The 8,250-nt window shown below is 37.2% G+C and overlaps 1 pseudogene; it reads left to right on the top strand.

Annotated features, from left to right (window-relative positions):
- The first annotated feature begins 1,167 nt into the window (after positions 1-1,167).
- Positions 1,168-1,890, top strand: LOC129072651 (40S ribosomal protein S3a-like; annotated as a pseudogene).
- Positions 1,891-8,250: the final 6,360 nt, after the last annotated feature.

Here is an 8,250-nt window from a genome sequence, read left to right as displayed (position 1 = left end):
GCCTGATTGTCCCTGGGAACTGCCCGATCCAGTTTAGGGCTGTACCTGCCTTTAGTATTGTTTCAAGCCTGAGCCAGGCAGGCGGGGCAGAACCACCAAGAGATAAGGAGACTTCTTTTAGATAGAATGAGGACTCCAACCATATCCAAGCTGAGACGAGGGGTGTGGGCCTTTTTGCTCTTTATCTGTGTCCCCCAAGTCCTTGTCTGCTGCCCATACTGGCTGTGTCTGGCTTAGGTTGTCCCTTCACGTGAGGAATCTTACCCGTCTTTGACTAACCAACCATCACAGGGCTAAGCAGGGTGATGTGAGGTAGGCAGGGGGTGTGCCCCTGCCAGGGGAATAGGTTTCGTCTCCTCAGTGGCCTGTTTTCCCAAGGCTGCCTTGATTATTTCCAGCCATGAGGCTCTCTTGCCTGTGGGCGGGACTCCAGTTCCTGAAACCAGGTGGGATGGTTCCTAACAGCTTTTGGTTGTTTTGATGTCTTGGCCACGATGAATAATGCTGCAATGAACATAGGGGTGCATATATCTTTGCAAGTAAATGTTTTCAAATTTTTGGGGTACATGCCTAGAATAGGGGTTGCTGGGTCATACAGTAACTCTACTCTTAATTTTTTTGAGGAAACTCTGTATCATTTTTCATAATGGCTGTGCCAGTTTACATTCCCACCAGGAATGAATGAAGGTTCCTTCTCCTCCATAACCCCTCCAACACTTGTTATTACCTGTCTTGTTGATAATAGCCATTCTAACAGGTGTCAGGTGATATCTCATTGTAGTCTGGATTTACATTTCCCTAATAGCTGGTGAAGTTGAACATCTTTTTATGTATCTCTTGGCCATTCAAACTAAAAAGCTTTTGCACAGCAAAAGAAACCACTAACAAATCAAAAAGGCAACCAATGGAATGAGAGAAGATATTTGCAAACAACAGCTCTGACAAGGGGTTAATATCCAGAATATATAAGGAACTCATACAACTCAAAACCAAATAAGCAAACAATTCAATTAAAAAATAGGCATAGATACTTCTGCCATTTTGGCTGAGTAGCATTACAGTGGTTGGCAAGAACAAGTGCTTTGTAAATAGTGGCAAAAAGAGAGTCAAGAAGAAAGTTCATAATCCATTTTTTAAGATCATTGGTATAATGTGAAAACACCAGCTATGTTTAATATAAGAAATCTTGGGGGGAAAAAAAAAAAACTGGTCACAAGAATTCAAAGAACCAAAGTCATGTCTGATAGTCTCAAGGGTGGTTTTGAAGTGAGCCTACCTGAGCTGAAGAATGATGAATTTGCATTTAGAAAACTCAAGCTAATTCCTGAGGATGTTCAGGGCAAAAACTGCCTGACTAATTTCCATGACATGGACCTTACCTGTGACAAAGTGTGCTCCACAGTCAAAAAATTGGAAGACCACCATTGAAGCTCATGTTGATGTCAAGACTACTAATGGTTATTTGCTTCATTTGTTCTGTGTTCAACTTCACAACACAACAATCAGATGGAAAACCTCTTATGCTCAGCACCAACAGGTCTGCCAAATCTGGAAGAAGATGATGGAAATCATGACTTGAGAGGTGCAGACAAATGACTTGAAGGAAGTGGCCAGTAAATTGATTCCAGATAACATTGGAAAAATATATAGAAAAGACTTGTCAATCTATTTGTCCACTCCATGATGTCTTTGTTAGAAAAGTCAAAATGGGGAAGAAACCCAGGTCTGTATTGGGAAAAGTCATGGAGCTTCATGGTGAAGGTAGCAGTTCTGGAAAAGCTACTGGGGATGATAACTGTGCTAAAGTTGAATGGGCTGATGGATATGAGCCACCGGTCCAAAAATCTGTTTAAAATTCAGACATTTAATTGTGACAAATAGTTAATCCTATTTGTGAAAAAAATTCATAGAGGACCTGAACGGACACTTCTCCCAAGAAGAATGGCATAAAATGCAGCTGAGACCTTCACAGAAGTCATATTATGCCATGAATAATGAAAGTCTGTATTTCGGGTTTTGATTTTTATGTTAAGAACAAAAGGAAGCCACTCACAGGTGTTAGGGGCTGGCAATATAACCAGATTTACTTTTTGAAAACCACTCCAGATACATTGTGCACAACAGATTGGAGGAGGGCAAAAGTAAATATAAGAAACTACTTTTTGTAGTTCAACTGTGGCATGAAAGTGGCTTGAACTAGGTCATACTAATGGGGATGGAAAGAAATAGATAGAAGAAATGTCAGTGGTAGAATCAAAAGGACTTGCCGACTGATAGGATATGGGTGGGAAAGGAAAAGGAGTGTCAAGAGTGAGTCACAGATTTCTGACTTGAAGTGTTGGGTCTTGCATAGTGACATCCCCTGAGATGGTGACCCCAAAAAGGGACCAGGTTTTGGTGAAACCATCTTATATTTATATATTTCACCTAATTATCCCAAGAATTAGAGGAGTTAAGTGAGTTGCTCCAGGTTATACTGCAAATTAATCATGAGCAAAGTTTATGTTTCTGGACCACTTGTTCAGTTTTTCCTTGTCACTGCCATGGCCACTGGTTCCAAGTGATTTCTAGGTTTATAGATTGGTTTCTTTTTATTTTATTTATTTTCATTTTTAATTAATTTTTTGTTTTCAATTACAATTGGCATACAATATTATACATTTCAAGTGTACAACATAGGGATTAAACATTTATATAACTTAAATGTTATATAACTTATGACTTGATCACACTAATAAGTCTAGTACCCATTTAACACCATGCATAGTTTTTACAATATTATTGACTATATTTCCTATGTTGTACTTAACTTCACAGTGACTGTTTTTGTAACAGGCAATTTGTACATTGTAATTTTTTTCTTTTCCACCCCTTCCTCCAATCTCCCTCCCATCTAAAAGCCATCAAAATATTCTCTGTCTATGAGTTTGTTTCTGTTTTGTTTGTTCTTCATTTTTTAAATTTTTTTTAGATTCCACTTGTAAGTGATATCATATAGTTTTTGTCTTTGACTCATTTTATTTACATCCATCCATGTTGTCATAAATGTCAAGATCTCATTCTTTTATATGGCTGAGTAATATTTCATTATATATATAATGTATGTATATATAAAATGTGTGATACACACACACACACACACATTTTTTTTTATCCATTTTTCTGTTGACCGACACTTTGGTTGCCTCCATATCTCTGGTACTGTAAATGATGCTGCAATGAACATAGGGGTGAATACGTCTTTTTGATTTAGTGTTTTGCGTTTCTTCAGATAAATACCAAGAAATGGCATTGCTGGGTCATATGGTAATTCTACTTTTAATTTTTTGAGGAACATCCCTACTGTTTTCTGTAGTGGCTGCACCAATTTACAATACCATAGACTGGCCTCCTTTTAATCTATTCTCCACACTGATATACTGTTTTGTCTACAACAGTTTTGTAACTCCCATTCTTTTACTAAAATGACAATGTCAAGTGTTATTTCATGGCATATAAAAAAATCTCTCCATCTATAAACTACTGAAAGTCATTTAATTTAGTTGTAACATAAAATGTGAGGGTGGAGAGAGAGAAAAAAAGCAGTTAAGGAGTCTATGAGTTGAGACTGGAAAAGATTTTATAAATTATTTTTGATATACAGTATTACCTTGGTACTCATCATTAATTTGTTCTGGATCTCGTGATGAGTGCCAAAACCGATGAGTACCAAACAATGAAACATTTTCTTTTGCAGGGAACCATTGTGACTCATACAAATTCCAGCAAGTGCTATGAGTCCCAAGCAAGCGCTGAGCGCTGAAACGTTTTTTTTCCTAATCAAAATGTAATGAGTACAAGGTTTGACAAGTTCTGAAGCTGACAAGTACCAAGGTATGACTGTATTTAGATTGTCATTTAAGAGAAATAGGGAATCATTAAAGTTTTGCAAAACTTTTATTTTTATAAAGTTATATATTCACATGATTTAAGGGGTCATTTTATTGTGCAATGTTTTTGTTTTTTTAAAAGAGCAGTCCTAGGTCTGCTCCTACCTCCTTTCTTTTCCACTTTAGAGAAGTGACCACCTTTAACAGTTTTGGTGGATTTTAGATTTCTTCCAGTTTCCTAAGTCATATGCCTGTACTGCTACTCTGATTTTTAAAGTTTTAGTTTTAGGAATTTATCTATCAAATTTCTACCCATGGCAAATGAGAATTTAGCTCTCTTTCACTTACTATCCCCCAATTTCCTGAAACATATCATAGTTTTAGCTGGGTACATTGTCAAAGTTTACATTATGATGACTATGACAATTCTACTCAGAGCTGAGAAAAAAGGTAAACCTTTCCTTTGCTTCTTGGCTGATTGCTTTCTGTTTAGTTAATAAATGTCTTGATTTTCATTTCCTCAGTTTTGTAGGTATTTATGACTAATTTATCTCTCAGCTCACCTCAAATTAAGTAAATATCCTCTCAACACACTAAAACACATTAGGTGTTCATTTTATTTTATTTTATTATTGTATTTTTTCATTACCATTTAGTCCCCTTAAACTCCCCTCCCAGCCACAATCACCACACTGTTGTCCACATCCATGTTCCTTTTACCTTTTTGCTCAATCCCTCCACTCCCTGCAGCTGTCACCCTGCTGAGTCTGTTTCTATTTCCTTGTTAGTTCAGTTTGTTCATTAGATCCCACATATGAGTGAGATTATATGGTATTTATCTTCAGCTGACTGGCTTATTTCACTTAGAATAATGTTCTCCAGGTCCATCCATACTGTCAGAAAGGGTAAAAACTTCTACTTTTTTATGGCCACATAGTATTCCATTGTGTAAATATCCCATAGTTGTTTTATCCACTCATCTACTGATGGACACTTGGGCTGCTTCCATATCATGGCAATAGTAAATAATGCTGCAATGAACATAGGGATGCTATGTTCTTTTGAATGAGTGTTTTGGGTTCCTTTGGATAAATTCTCAGAAGTGGGATCACTGGGTCAAAAGGCAGATCCATTTTTTATTTTTTGAGATCTTCTGTACTGCTTTCCACAGTGGCTGCATCAGTCTACATTCTCACCAACAGCGCAAATGGGTTCCCCTTTCTTCACATCCTCACCAGTACGTGTTTTTTGTTGATTTATTGATGATAGCCTTTCTGAAAGGTGTGAGGTGATATTTAATTGTGGTTTTAATTTGCATTTCTCTGATGATTAGTGACGTTGAATGTCTTTTCATATGTCCATTGGTTATCTTATGTCCTCCTTGAAGAAGTGTCCGTTCAGGTGGTCCTTTGCCCACCTTTTTTTATTGGGTTGTGTGTGTGTGTGTGTGTGTGTTGTTTTGTAAATATTTTATAAATTTTGGATATTAACCCCTTATCAGATGTATCAGAGAATATGTTCTCCCATTCTATGGGTTGCCTTATTATTTTGTTGATGTTTTCCTTTGCTGAAAGCACAGCAGATATTTTATTAATTTTATCCTCTTGAAGAAGTTTAGCTTTGAGTCTTCTTTTATAAAGCCTATGCTTGTTGGGAGTTGTCATCCTGATATCTCCTTTCTTTATCATCATGTCATCATAGATATTTCCTTTTCCTTTCCCTAATGTCAGAGTCCTTATTCAGTGCTTCAATTTCTTGTTCTTTTATTGTTGAAAACTCATATATCCTCCAAAAACTTTACAAGGAGACCTTAAATATCAGCAGTGAATATTTTGAAAACTTGCATGTCAAATAATACCTTTACTCTCTCACTTAATGAATAGCTTAGTTGGGTATAAAATTCTTGGTTGGAAATATGTTTTTCTTTACATTTTAAAGACATTGTTTTGGTACAGTTTTCATGGAGAGGCCTAATGCCATTCTGATTCTTTTTTGTATAAAACCTGTGTATTTTTCATTCTTGCTATCATATTTTGGAATTTCTAATCATTATATCCTCTGAATATTTCTTTTAAAAAATAAACTTTTAATTATGTTTAATGAATGAAATACCTTTTGTTATCTCTCTATAATTTTTTTCTAGTTATATCTCCCTGAATAGTCTATTTCTTTATTAAGTTGTTAAATTCTGTTTATTTTGGCTCCTGCCTCTCATTTTTAAATGCTTTTCTCAAATAGCTGGTGATAATTGTTGACCATTCACATATAAGAGTGGAACATAAAAAACTAATTATGTGCTGTGTGCATATGGGTAAGGCTTTTCTTGAAAAAAACAAAACAAAACAAAAACAAAACTGTGGGTGGGATTTCTTGTCAACTATGAACTTTACCATAGAGATATCTAGCTGAACAGTTTGACTGGGGAGCCCTTTATATCACTGTCTTTAGGTATTTTTTCCTTAGGCTGGTGAGACCCTCAGAAAAGTAACTTCAGAAAATATTCCTCAGAAAAATACCTTCAGAAAAATATGTTGCATGAAAGTTGTAGTTGAATTCCCTAGGAAGCAGAGGTTAGCACGCAATGAGTTTATTAGAGAGTACACTTGGGATCAGTAGTTACAGATGTGAAGAGGAGGAAAAAAACAGGGCTAAACAGGGAGAATTTGGGCTACAATGCATTGTCAGTGAAGGCCTCAGCTAACTCTAAAAAAACTCTGAAACTGGTAGCCCTTCTAATTTGTCTGCATTGGGATGGTGGAGGCTGGGTCTTTATACCCTTATGTTGATCAGTCCTTGGATGTAGTTGTCCCCAACAAGGGCCATGGCCTTGAGGATTCATCAGCTGATACGTTTCCTGATTGGCCTGGCAGCTGAGAGTTGTCTGCTGTCAGAACTTCTGGCACATTAAGGAGAAATTCTTTAGTTCTTGAGATACTTAAGTTTATGTGTCAACTTGAGTGGGCTAAGAAATGCCCAGATAACTGTTAAAACATCATTTCTGGGTATGTTTGTGAGGGTGTTTCTGAAAGAGATTATCATTTGAGTTGCTAGAATAAATAAGACTGCTCTAACCAATGCAGGTGGGCATCATCCAATCTGTTGAGGGCCTAAACAGAACAAAAAGTTAGAGGAGGGGAGTTGCTCTTTTCTTGAGCTGGGACATCCATTTGTTTCTGTCCTCAGATATCATTGCCCTTGCTTCTCAGGCCTTCAGACTTGAACAGAAATACTTACCTTCAGCTCCCCTGGTTCTCAGGCCTTTGGCCCCAGACTAAATTATACTACCAGCATCTCTGATTCTCTGGCTTACAGATGGTAGGTTATGGGACTTCTTTGCCTCCATAATAGTGTGAGCCAATACTGATAATAGATCTCTCCCTCCTTCTCTCTCTCTCTCTCCATATAGATGTGTGTATGAGATCTGTCCAGAAATAGCCCAACCATTTTTAATATAACTGGAGCAGTTTGCTCAACATTGATGTAACCTGGCAGCCAAGGAGAGTGGACTGGAATGTACATGTGTGAACAACAGACTTCATTGTACTACTAGTCTGCGAGGGTGGTAGACACCATTGAGTGAGCATGCTCAATGACTGTGTAGTCATTGCATTCAAAATGACTGAGCAAGGAGTAGAGCAATGAATCTGCATCAAATTTTGCATTAAGCTTGAACATTCCTTTGTGGGAACTATTCAGATGATTCAGAAGGTTGCAGCTATGGGCAACTGATGATTGGATGCTTCATCATGACAAAGCACCCATTCATGCATCACGCCTCCTGCAGAGTTTTTTGGTGAAACATCAAATTACCCAGGTGACTCAGCCCCTACAGCCCAGATTTGGTGCCCCATAACTTCTGGCTTTTCCCAAAATTAAAATCACCTTTGAAAAGGAAGAGATTTCAGACCATCAATGAGATTCAGGAAAATATGACGGGACACCTGATGGTGATTGGGAGAACTGTGAGTGGTCCTAAGGAGTGTACATTGAAGGAGACTGAGGTATTATTGTCCCATGTACAATGTTTCTTGTTTCTTGTATCTTCTTCAATAATTGTCTCTATTGTTCATAGTACATGGCTGGATACTTTCTGGACATATCTTGTGTATTATATATGACATATATAATATACATGTACACACACATACATTTCTCTGGAGAAACTTGACTATTACAATCCTGAAGGGGGATCTAAGTGGTACCCCACATTGTCCAATACAATTGTATAAGCCTGGATTCTAGAGTTCTGGATAGTAATTATGGGAACAAGCCAGGTAGTCTCAAAGTTTAGTATGTGTGTGGAGTTCACAGGTAAAGAAAAGAAATTGAATGGAAATACAAATATTGTATTCTTCTAATATGTGTGTAGTGAATAACAACA

This window comes from Pteronotus mesoamericanus, unplaced genomic scaffold (genome assembly GCF_021234165.1).
Source record: "Pteronotus mesoamericanus isolate MK-2021 breed Mesoamerican mustached bat unplaced genomic scaffold, CSHL_Meso_final contig_33, whole genome shotgun sequence".
In the NCBI taxonomy this organism is placed as follows: Eukaryota; Metazoa; Chordata; class Mammalia; order Chiroptera; family Mormoopidae; genus Pteronotus; species Pteronotus mesoamericanus.
Note: the sequence above shows the minus strand (reverse complement) of the source record. Positions and strands in the feature narration are given on the sequence as shown.